Source organism: Podarcis cretensis (assembly GCF_951804945.1).
Source record: "Podarcis cretensis genome assembly, chromosome: 17".
Lineage (NCBI taxonomy): Eukaryota > Metazoa > Chordata > Lepidosauria > Squamata > Lacertidae > Podarcis > Podarcis cretensis.
In genome coordinates this window covers 6,299,024-6,311,764 of record NC_137187.1, presented here as the reverse complement: position 1 = coordinate 6,311,764, position 12,741 = coordinate 6,299,024, and the positions used below count along the sequence as shown (strand labels likewise).

At 45.2% G+C, this 12,741-nt stretch overlaps 1 protein-coding gene and 1 long non-coding RNA gene across 8 annotated transcripts in view; one reads left to right on the top strand and one right to left on the bottom strand.

Annotated features, from left to right (window-relative positions):
* ZCCHC7 (zinc finger CCHC-type containing 7) overlaps positions 1 to 6,784 on the bottom strand; it is a 134,059-nt gene extending 127,275 nt beyond the window's left edge. Inside the window, exon 1 of one of the 3 annotated variants that reach the window (XM_079959506.1) lies at positions 6,642 to 6,784. The gene's annotated coding sequence lies outside the window, so the exon portion shown is untranslated. Of the gene's footprint in view, positions 1 to 6,470 lie in introns of all 3 variants that reach the window. The other 2 variants (XM_079959508.1, XM_079959507.1) reach the window with 2 other exon arrangements.
* Positions 6,785 to 9,050: 2,266 nt separating this feature from the next.
* The window catches only part of LOC307206570, a 29,317-nt gene continuing 25,626 nt past the window's right edge, over positions 9,051 to 12,741 (top strand). For all 5 annotated transcript variants that reach the window (XR_013834360.1, XR_013834361.1, XR_013834362.1 and 2 more), the window contains exon 1: positions 9,051 to 11,418. This is a non-coding gene — a long non-coding RNA (uncharacterized lncRNA). The remainder of the gene's footprint in view (positions 11,419 to 12,741) is intronic.

Here is a 12,741-nt window from a genome sequence, read left to right as displayed (position 1 = left end):
TACTTCTAAAAGATGCAGTTCAATTGCCAACATGATAAATTCAGAAGGGGGTGGGGGCTATGGGATTGTTTTTATTTCGATTATGTATTTTGTGGTTTTTGTGGACCGCCCTGAGACCTCCAGGTATAGGGCGGTATATAAATTCAATAAATAAAATAAATAAAATAAATAAAATAAATAAATAAATAAATAAATAAGAAAGATTCAAACCAACAGAACCCAGAAGATGTGTAGCTGGCAGTAACCCAAAGATATCACAAAATAATCATGCTTACTTCACCACCCTGTTTGCAGTCAGTGAAAATATCAAAGGAATTTCCACAGAAACTGATTTTTTACAATAAAAGTAGTAAATATAAATGCATAGAGCTGGGAAGAATGGTGAAATATTAAATGATAGCACCATAATTTCAGCTGTGTGGCAATACTTCAGCGCGTAAGCCTGCTGACAGAGCCTGTTCTCCCTTTTCACTTTGTGTAGATCTGAGGCACTTGACAAAAAATTATTGGCTGGGCATTTTTATAACATCACTCATACCCCCTAATAGAAAGCACTTTTCTCATTCCATAGCAAACAAAATCCATAAACTGACACAACATTAGTAAGCCAGGGACCACTTTCATATCTTAAGTAAAGCTAACAGGCCCTGGCATGGTAACAGTAGAAGCCTTGGAGTTAAAAGAACACAATGCATGCTGTGAGGGGCTTAATTTTCCACACTTTGAGCTCATTCATACGAGCCTTAGACTGTGGGGATATTTCTCACAGGAAATAACTTAATAACCACCCCTTCATACAAAGCAGACAGTGAAGGGGTGGCTGTTGACTCAAGGCTATCAAGTCAAGCCATATTGCCATGCTACACAGATGCAACACAACATCTGTGAACCAATGTAAGATGGAGACAAGGAATTACCTGCGATAGGGCATACTATTTAAAGAGTTCCCCGGCTCCTCATTAAAGCACAAGAATAGAGTTTTTAAGAACAGAGAAGATTTACACTCAGAGAAAAATATAAAGAAGTCTGATGTTTAGAGAAAATCTTGGCACATACTGGGGGAAAGCAATCTGTGTTTCACCTGCCAGTCACAACTCACAAACAGTACATAGGAACATAGACCAGCGATATGACTTGGGATAAGGCTATCTAGCTAAGTACCATCTACATTGACTGGCAGCGGATCTTCAGCGTTTCAGCCGGGGGTGGGGGGTCTTTCAGAACCCTACCTGAAGAAGCCAGGAAAGTGCCTGGGGCTATAAACTTCTTAAAGACAAGGAAATAGGAAATTTTTACTAGTGGCATTTAATCAAGCTGTTTCTGTTCCACTCTATTCTATTTTGTGAAAGATCTCAGGGTGGCTAACAATAAAACTGTGAGGAAATAAAATGTTATTATCAATAGAATCACAAAAATACATAAAAATCAAAATATATAAGCCATCTCTCAGCTGAACATCAGTAAAAATCGCCAAAGGAAATGTAAGAAACAAAATATTGGACTGCCATCTGAATGATAATACTGCAGGCACCAACCAGGTTTCAGGGAGGCAAGAAGTTCCAAATCCAGGTGAAAATAGCAATATTTTTAAGGAACAAAAAGCAACAGCAAGTGCAAGTGCATTAGACTGAAATGTTTGCCAAAGCCTGCTTTAACTATATCCACCATTGATTACCAGCTTTTCAACTCTGTATTTAATAGTAAAAACAATTTAAATGATGTCACCATGTCTGTAATTATAATATAGTCTGATCACAATAAGCTCTTGTTTTCCTCCAGGGACCTGGTAAATGGTTGGACTAACTCCAATAGGCCAAGCTAAAAAGCAATAACCCTATCTGAGAGATGCAAAGGACCTGAGGTGGGAGGGAAACTGGAGAAAACTCGTGATTCAAAATTTGTCTGGGCTTTTTATTTTTGAGAACAAATTAGAGGAGAAACAGAAAAACTGGGGCACCTACCACCCCGTGGTGGTTTCCTACCACCCCGGGCCTTCCCACCTCCAGTTGAAAGATGGAAAAAATCTGTATCTTATTACAATGACAAACTGTATTTTTCTTTAAAAAACAAACAAACTCAAAGAATCCAGCACCAACCTGTTGGCCAAATTTATATGCCATGGTAATCCATGAACTGCGGCTTGCTGTGAACAGTGAACTACTGCATCCTACAGAATCACTCTCATTTTGCACCTCTCTTCATTAAGCAAGGACCAACAAATCATGAAGCCTTGACTTAGTGTGGCATGGTAACTAGCATCAGTTGTTTGTTTCTGATGTTCAGCCAAGGCTTGTTCTTGGTTCACCAAACAGTTTGGGAGGAGCAAACCAGAAGCACTGGTTCACACATAAAGGCAAGGTTCATGTTTTGTTGCTCCCAGCAAAACAAAATGAGGGCAAAATAGGAGCTATTCAGCAGTATTCATTTGCACACTGCTCACTCATGGCAAGCCATGTCTTATGGCTTATATAGTGACACACCACCATGCAGCCAATGTATTGTGGCATACTTTTCATAAACAAGACTCTACTAATTTAATTCCAACCAATGACAGACTTCAGCAAACCACTTTTTATCATTCACCCTACAACACGGGGATAATAATACTGGCTCACCTAGCAGAGCTACTGTAGGGATTATTATTGTGCACGAAGCACTATGAATATTTGAAATACGCTATATAAAAGTGTTATTCTGTGGGTTTTATAACAGGAGAACAAAATGGAACACAAACTTTGGCAAAAGAAATGCCAACGGGATGCTAAAAAATAATTTGAGAAGCACAATGCTATAAACAAACACCTCAAACAAAAATTCTTCAAATACATTTGTAGCAGGAGACCAGCTAGAGAGGCAGCTGGACTTCTGGATGATAAGAGAATCAAATGTGTACTGAAGAAGATTACAGAGAAGCTGAATGAATTTGTTGCATCTGTCTCTGCAGCAGAATATATAGGGAAGAACTGTGTACCTGAACTACCGTATTTTTCGCTCTATAAGACGCACTCTTTCCCCTCCAAAAATGAAGGGGAAATGTGTGTGCCTCCTATGGAGTGAAGATGATCTCTACTGTGAAGAGGCTTCTAGTGAAGAAAGTATTGATAGCGAAGTAGAATTTCACCTTTATAGCCAAGTCCATTATGCACAAGGCCATGAGGATGCTATTGGAGAAGAAGAAACTGAAGAACATGGATCTGGGCAAAAGCAGAGTTCAGTTAGTAAAGAGGAAAAAACCAACAACTTTGTTATAATTTCAGACAGTGAAGTCACTCATGTTTCAGATAGTCCAGATGTTATCACCTTGTCAGACACCGAAGACAGCATTTACAGAAGCAGGATCCAGAAGCGAACAACACCAGGAGCTCCAATGCCAGGAAGAACACACAGTCTTGCAGAGCTCACCTCGCCAAAGCCCACTAGACATTCTTCTCAGATTACTCCATATTCAAAGGGATGGACCACAGGACTAGTGAAAAGTCTATCTCCTTTCATCATGAAGGTATTCGCATGATCCACAAGATCTTAGTAATAGAGGACAGCTCTAGTGATGAGAATGCAGATGATGTGAGAAGCATTGCCTCTGAAAGTGATAATGTAGAGAGCTGGATGCTGCTGGGAGGTGCCAGAGACGACAAAGATGACAACATCCGCTTAAACCTCGAGGGCTGTGGAACATTAGCCAGTGAAGGTGCGCACCGACCCCTCTCGCTCTCCAGGCTTCAGGCACCTATCCGCAAGCCTTCGGAGCGCTCCGAAGACTTGTGGATAGCAGCCTGCAGCCTGAAGCCCGGGAGCGGCGGTGAGGTTGCGCGCAATCTTGCTGCTGCTCCTAGACCTGTTTTGGGGGCTGGGGTCGGGGGAAGCTCGGGCTTCCCCAGCCCCGCGGCTAAAAACGAAGCCAAGACAGCGAGCGGGATCCATCCCGCTCGGTGTCTTGGCTTCTGCCAAAGCCACGCGCAGCCTCTCCCGGCTGGAGAGGTTATGTGTGGCTAAAGAGGAAGCCAAGACAGCCAGCAGGATGGATCCCGCTCGCTGTCTTGGCTTCTTTGCTCTTTGGGGCTGGGGGGGGGAATAATTTTTTCCCCCGTTATTCCCCCCCCCAAAAAAAACTAGGTGTGCCCTATGGAGCGAAAAATACGGTAATATTCTGAGGAACTGAGGAAGAAAGGGGTGGCAAGAGATGACGTTCTCTAGGCCTAACAGAAAAAATAAAAACTGACAAATTGCCATATAACATCCACCTGAGAGTTCTCAGAGAACTCAAATGTGAAATTGCTGGTCTTCTAACAAAAATATGTAACCTTTCCCCAAGATCATCCTCCATACCCGACGACTGGAAAGCAGCCAATGCAACATCAATTTTGAAAAACAGATCCAAGCGGGATTCTGGAAATTAAAGGCTAGTTAGCTTAATGTTTGTTCTGAGGAAACTGGTAGAATTAACAAGCATACAGAAGAACAAGTCCAGAATGGCTTCAGCAAGGGAAAATCCTGTGTCATTAAACTTTTAGACTAGAGAACGTCAACAAGTATATAGACGGAGGTGATCCAGTTGACACTGCTTACTTAAAACTTTCCAAAATCATTTGACAAAGATCTTACTGTGGATCAGTAACTGCTTAAGAAACAGGAAACAGAATGTAGGAATGGACAGTTCTCCCAATAAAGAGATAGAATGAGTTCCCCAAAGATCAGTGCTGGGATGTGTTTTTTAGCATCTTCATAAATTACTTAAGAGCTAGCGGTGAACAACAAAGTAGCCAAGTCACCAAACTGTCCAGGGGGTTAAAACAAAACAGGATTGTGAAACGTTCCAGGAGGTTCTCTCCAAACTGAGTGAACAGAGAGTAAGAAAGATGGCAAATGTAATTCGGTGTAAGTCGGTGTAAAGGGATGAATGAGGGTGGGGGGGACACACCTTAATTTCTCATATATACTCATGTGCTCTAAATTAGCAGTGACTGATCAGGAAGGAGACATTGTGATTGTAGTGGATAGTTCAATGAAGTCGACTCAGTCTCAGCAGATGGCAGCTATGAAAAAGGAGAATTCCATGCTAGGGTTCATTGGGAATGGAACTGAAAATAAACTGCCGGTATCATAATACCATTACACAAATCTATGGCATGAGCATATTTTGAATACTGTGTAAAGTTCTGGTTGCCTCCCCTTAAAAAGGAAATTGTGGGGCTTGAAAAGTTCAGAAAAGGACAACCAAAGTGATCAATGGGTCAGAGCAACTCCCCTTGAATTGAGGAAACAACATTTTGGACTTAATTCATTTGGACATTTTGGACTTAATTCAGTAAGATTCAGGCTACACAATAGAAAGTACTTCTCCACACAGTGTATAGTTAAATTATGGCATTTGCTTCCTTAAGATATAGTTGTGGCCACCATGGCTTTTTAAATGGATGGGTGTAAATGAGGATTAGACAAATTCCAGGAGGATCGGGCTATCAAATGGCTACAAACCACAATGGCTGAGTTTCTACCCTCCACTATCAGAGGCAGTGAGCCTCCAAATACGAGTGGTATACAAGCGTGGATAGTACTGTTGCACTCATGTCCTACTTCTTGCCTTTTCATAGGAATCTAGTTTGCAAGTGCAATGACTACATAGCACTGTGGCTGAGGCTACTCGGCTCTTCTTATATTTTGTACACCCATATAATACCTAGCACAGTTCAAACATCTTGGTTACAGAAAGCCTGGCTAATAACGAATGTGCCATGTGTTCAAGATACCAAAATATTTCTGTACTCCTAATTTCATAAATGCTTCATATATGCCTCTGTAGAACTAAGTATCCTCAAGCACAGGCAAAACTAGGCTTTATTTCACCCGGGTCAAAGACCTTGTTTGGCACACACACACACTCAGCACACATTTGGCGTCCCTATGGAGGCTTCACCCAGGGCAAGAAACTTGGCTAGCCCCCCACCCCCTCCACAGCTACAGCTCTGCCTCATGGCACTACTCCCTGCTCCCCTTCCCCAAGATCAGTTGCCAACTGTGCTATGTTGGAAGAGGGAGTGGCCAACACAATCTTTCCACACTTTGAAGCTAAACAGGACCGCAAATAGTTTTTCTCAAGCATCCCAGGCGCTGTCCACCCCAGAGCATGTGAAAAATACATTTTCTCTGAACAGACTCGCAACAAGGCAAACAAGACCCAACAAATGCTGCGATGTGGTATCCCTTCCTACAGCCTCTCTCAAACTTGGGTCCCCAGGTCTTGTGCCTGGGACTACAACTCCCATCAACCCTTGCGAGCAGGGGCAGCGGTCGGGGAGGATGGGACTTGTAGTCCAACAGCATCTGGTTGTGGACCCAAGTTTGAGAGAGGCTGTGGCTCATCAATGCTTTTGACCTCCTGACGGGAAGCAGGAGGGAGAGGTTAAGGAGACGCCGACGCCTTCGAGCATGAGCAGAGTGCCCCCCCCGTAAAAACGTAACAAAACACCCACCCACCCGAGCGTTATTCCCGCCAGAAGGGTGAAATTTGGGCAACCTGAGGAGAGGAGAGTTGGGTAAGGTCGGCGCGGGGGTGAGGGAAAAGCGGGCGCGCCAACAGCTGGCCGGGCCGGGGGTCAAGGCCGCCTAGTCCTCGAGCTCCCACCCTCGCGCACGTTACTCACTGGCGCTGCCTGCCGCGACCAGGAAGCCCCTCGCGACCGGAACAGGCGCCTCCAACGACCTCCTCCTCCTCCTCCTCCTCCCGCCCCTCGCGTCGGGCTGCGCTTCCGCCCGCTGAGGCAAAGAAGGGGGCGGGACGCTGATGGCCGCGCCTGCGCGCCGGCTTGCCACGGAGGCCAGGGCGCAGGCGCGTTGGCGCCCCGTCTCTCTCACACGCGCGCGCACACACACAAACCTGACGGGTCATTATGGCTTGAGGCCGCGGGCGGGGTGGGAGGGCGGAGGCGGAGGCGGCGCTCTTGTCTGTGAAGGAGAAGGGCTGGGCGGCTTGGCGATGAAAAAGAGGGGCGGGGGCGCGCCAGGGGCGGGAAGGCAGCGCTTGGGGGTCTGGAGCGATACCAGAGTTGTCGCTTTAAGAAAATCCCCTCTTAGCGCCTGTGCTTCGTGCAAGAAGATTCCACCTAAACATTAGGAAGAACTTCCTGACAGTGAGAGCTGTTCGACAGTGGAATTTGCTGCCCAGGAGTGTGGAGGAGTCTCCTTCTTTGGAGGTCTTAGTGGCGCTGTGGGTTAAAGCCTCAGCGCCTAGGACTTGCCGATCGAAAGGTCGGCGGTTCGAATCCCTGCGGCGGGGTGCGCTCCCGCTGCTCGGTCCCAGCGCCTGCCAACCTAGCAGTTCGAAAGCACCTCCGGGTGCAAGTAGATAAATAGGGACCGCTTACCAGCGGGAAGGTAAACGGCGTTTCCGTGTGCGGCTCTGGCTCGCCAGAGCAGCGATGTCACGCTGGCCACGTGACCCGGAAGTGTCTCCGGACAGCGCTGGCCCCTGGCCTCTTAAGTGAGATGGGCGCACAACCCCAGAGTCTGTCAAGACTGGCCCGTACGGGCAGGGGTACCTTTACCTTTACCTTTAAGCAGAGGCTTGACAACCATATGTCAGGAGTGCTCTGATGGTGTTTCCTGCCTGGCAGGGGGTTGGACTCGATGGCCCTTGTGGTCTCTTCCAACTCTATGATTCTATGATTCTACCCATGTGGCAAGGTGCCTCAGGCAGCAGGATCCAAGGGGGCAGCAGATCCTAATCTTCCTGAGAGGAGGAACTTCAGCAGATCACATATGGGCTTGCTTCATCTACAGCCACCTGCCTTTTATAACCTGTGTATTAGTCGCATCCCAAGTGACGCAGGATTAGTAGAAACTAGTTGTTTTTTACTGGTGTTTTAAAAAAATAAAGGGATGAAAGGAATGTTAGTATGGGGAAAACAGACATATAAGTTGTAAAGGTAAAGGGACCCCTGAGCATTAGGTCCAGTCGCGAATGACTCTGGGGTTGTGGCACTCATCTCACTTTATTGGCCAAGGGAGCCGGCGTACAGCTTCTGGTTCATGTGGCCAGCATGACTAAGCCGCTTCTGGCGAACCAGAGCAGCGCACGGAAACGCTGTTTACCTTCCCGCTGGAGTGGTACCTATTTATCTACTTGCACTTTGACGTGCTTTCGAACTGCTAGGTTGGCAAGACCTGAGACCAAGCAACGGGAGCTCACCCCGTCACGGGGATTCGGAAAGCCAACCTTCTGATCGGCAAGTCTGTTGGGATTCGCAGGATACTGAATAAGTCTGCAGGCTTCAACAGGATGATGCAATACCCTGTGAAGTGCTGAGTCAGAGTGACTCAGCAGGAATGTGATTAATGTGATTGGCTATCACCTGTTTTAAAAAGAAAAGCCTGTTTAACAGTGGGTGTGGTTGCTGTGGTGGTTGTGCTGTGGTGTGGTGATGCTGTGTGGAGAGTATTCATTTGCCTTAAGGAGCAGGTACTCTGTTTGGACTGTTTTTGTAAATACCTGTATATACCTCACATTAAAAGACTGCACTGGGAAAAACCTGGGACTCTGAGCGTTTCTGCTGAAAGCGCCGCGAGGAATTTCGCGACACACAGTGCCACCCGCATCCCTATATAAGTTGTAGGTTGGGTTAAAGGTAGATTTTGGGGCTGATCTCATTTGGTTGAATCACTATATAGATGCTTTGATTTGTCCTGATGTATTCCTACACTGGGGACGTGGGTGGCGCTGTGGGTTAAACCACAGAGCCTAGGACTTGCTGATCAGAAGGTCGGCAGTTTAAATCCCTGCAACAGGGTGAGCTCCCATTGCTCGGTCCCTGCTCCTGCCAACCTAGCAGTTCGAAAGTTTGTCAAAGTGCAAATAGATAAATAGGTACCACTCTGGCGGGCAGATAAACAGCGTTTCTGTGCACTGCTCTGGTTCGCCAGAAGCAGCTTAGTTATGCTGGCCACATGACCCAGAAGCTGAACGCCGGCTCCCTCGGCCAATAAAGCGAGATGAGCGCTGCAACCCCAGAGTCGGTCACGACTGGACCTAATGGTCAGGGGTCCCTTTACCTTGACCTTTACCTATTCCTACACTGGGGAAGGGGACCTAAGGTGTGGAACCCAAATGTGGTGTTCCAGGCCACCCTATGGAGTTTTGGGACTTTCATACCACACCTCTCATTTCCCCTGCACCACATCCATCTCTAGAACTTTTGCATGGCTGGGATGTATCCTTGAAATTTATAAATGCCTGTTGCTTGCCTGGATTGAGAGATACACACGTAGAGATCTCTGACTTTTGCATGGTTGGACTGCAATCTACAAAGATAAGCTCATCTGTTGCTCCAGCCACCAGTGGCATGCAACCCCCAAAAGGTTTTCCCCAAAGGCTGGGAAAGGTTTCCCAACCCTGACCTAATTATTCTTTACAAGACGAAATCTCATGGAAACTGTGCAGTGTATATTCTTAGAACACCAGAATAACATAACCAAAAATTCATGATAGAATTAGAAGGGCAGATCTAAGAACCAGGCAAGTGAGGGTCAAAGTACATTAATTCTGTAATTGGGACTGTTCTTACCTTCTGTGTTTTGGAGAGAATCCTACTGAAATTAGTGGAACTTGCACCAAAGTGAGTGTGCCTAAGATCACAGCCATTATTACACTCTTGCATCATCCTGGGATGAAAGTGATGGTTGTGATGGTCAGTTTATGAACATACACTGCTTCTGAAGCCAACACTAACCAGGCTTATTGCAGAAAAAAAGAATATACAATACCAGAAGACCTTTTAGCAATGGCTAATGAAGAAGGAGACTGGCTTGGGCGGTGATCCTTGGTGGAAGGGGAGGGATGTAACAAGTACATAAACATCCCTATGATAGTAAAGGCTAAGAACTAATACTAGGTAGGTGCAAAGGCTTGTGTGTGCTTTGTGGGCATTTTAAATGGCAGACCATATTGCCACCTACCTTTGAAGCTGCCCTCTTTTTTAAAAAAATGCTTGTTAAATGACCTTTTGGCGTGTTGAGTGTACACATAAATTTGTGAAAGTTTTTTAATAAACTGTTGATCATCAAATTGACACTGTTATTTTAATGCCATCGTACCTTTAAAAGTGCATGTAAGGTGTTTCAAGAAGCAGGACATTTGTAGCTGGATCCAGAAAAGTCTTTGGATTTACTTGACGAGGTGAAACCATCTGAAAGCTCTGCCCTGTTGTCCACATAAGGACAGAAAGTGAGGCTTCTATAATTAAACCAGGCATGTCCATATTAGATATTTCATAATGTATGCCAGTCACAGGAGCCGATGTTTACTGTACTTATATTATTTAAAAGGCTGTGAGGCCTCAACAAAGACAGATCCACTTAGTTTACTAGCCTTGGTCTTGGATCATGAAGTTCCTGGTTGAAATCCAGGAGCACTCAGAAAATGCTGCTTTTTCTACACCTTTTGTCAGTTTCACTTTAAGTACCTGTTGCACACCAGCCTGGAATGCGTTTTGGACTGGAATCAATACTTCTACCCAAACCAGCCTCCAGTGTAGGAAAGTTTTATTATGAAAATGTCCATGTATTTTTTAACAACATGAGGCTAACTCAGGATAGCTCAGTTGGTAAAGCTTGAGACTTAATCTCAGGGTCATGGGTCTGAGCACCACGTTGGATGAAAGATTGCAGGGGGTTGGACTAGATTACAGTGGTACCTCAGGTTACAGATGCTTCAGGTTACAGACGCTTCAGGTTACATACTCTGCTAACCCAGAAATAGTACCTCGGGTTAAGAACTTTGCTTCAGGATGAGAACAGAAATCGCGCAGCAGCATTAGCTAAAGTGGTACCTCAGGTTAAGAACAGTTTCAGGTTAAGAACGGACCTCCAGAACGAATTAAGTTCTTAACCTGAGGTATCACACTATTCTCATCCCTTCCAGCTCTACAGTTCTATTATTGATTGATTCTGTGAGGCATGTAAAGAGTTAACTGAACTGAATGCAGACTTGCAAGCAGCAAAGAGTCAGTTAAACTGTCAACCAGGTGCTATATTAGGGGAGGTTTCTGGCTTTATATTCAAAACCAAAGGGGGGGCTGTTTTAACTGGTCAGTAAGTGGACATTCCGCCTCATCTCATTGGCCCATAACTACAAACCAATCACAGGACAGGATTTCACTCAGATGGTAGTGATAAAAGGCCAGGTTCAGTACTGGTCAGACTAGAGTAGCTGTTGGAGTGGAACAGTGAGGGCTTAGGGGAGCAACTAGGAGAAGAGATTTGTTTCTGAAGGGAAGTTGGAGATGTAACCGAGGAACTGGTATCGCCAGGGCAAAGAGCTGAAGGTCTGCTAGGAGGAGAGATAGGTTTTGTGGCTATTGCCAAATGCCAGCTGGTTGTTCTGAACAGCAACCCTAAGAAGATTGAAGGGACCCAAGAGTGAAGGACGTGAGTTCCAGGTTGAAGACTACTTGTAAAAGTCTCTGGGTGTAGTGAATTGTGTGTTAACCAGAGAGAGAGAGTAATTTGCTAGGGCTTGAATAGAGAAAAAACTAACCTGGTATACACACACACACACACATTTTCCAAATTACTTAAATTTAATACAATTTTTAAAATAATTAGGTTTCCCATTCCTGTTACAAACTTAAGTCCAAATGCTTCCTGATGATGCCACTTCATTCTTTTTTAATCACCTTCTTATCCTTCTATTAATTTTAATCCCTTTTCATAGCTGGCCTTTTTTGTTTCCTTACAATCAGCACCTTTGTTGTTTCCCAAACATATAAAAATCCGTTTTGTGTGTGTAGACCTTCCAACACTCTGTTCCCAGACCTGGTGTGTAGAGAGAGTTTATTGCCATTGTCCTTTGTCCATAACTACATTCTTAATGGTTATATGTGATCCTCGGATAAAGGGTAGTATAGAAATTTAATAAAGGAACAGTAACCTATTTAAAGTAACTCAATGAAACCACAGACCTTAGTAAATCCTTTAAATAAACATGACTGCCTATTAAGAATAAGCCTCAATAAGCTTATAATGTCATAGATCTTTTTAAACTTTAAATATACCATGGTATGTTTTGGCCCATACTGCTGCAGGAGGAGGACTGGGCTGAGTGGAATTGTGGAAATGGGTCTGTTGCAGTGATAGGGAATCATCTGCCTGCAGCATCTGCACAGAGACCTGCTGTTGTATTGTACTATGTAGCCAGATACAATTATGGTACATTTCTTTAGGATTTATTTCCACTCTCACACTTTTTATGACCATTAACAGTGGCTGATGAATAATAAAAGAAGCACCACCAAACTTAAAACAAGGCAAATCAAGGTAGAAAGCAGTGAAATGGAAACACTTCAACTTAGAGCTTGCAAGGATTCAGCAATTTCCCACAGTGTAAGGCTCCCTGATAGTCAGCTAGCACTCAGTACTAGCCTGGACAAAACTTCTGAAGTGCTAGGTAGTCCATGCAAGGGGTGTATGGAGTATTAGGGGAGGGGTAGTATGGGACGCAGGTGGCGCTGTGGGTTAAAGCCTCAGCGCCTAGGACTTGCCGATCGAAAGGTCGGCGGTTCGAATCCCTGCGGCGGGGTGCGCTCCCGCTGTTCGGTCCCAGCGCCTGCCAACCTAGCAGTTCGAAAGCACCTCCAGGTGCAAGTAGATAAATAGGGACCGCTTACCAGCGGGAAGGTAAACGGCGTTTCCGTGTGCGGCTCTGGCTCGCCAGAGCAGCGATGTCATGCTGGCCACGTGACCCGGAAGTGT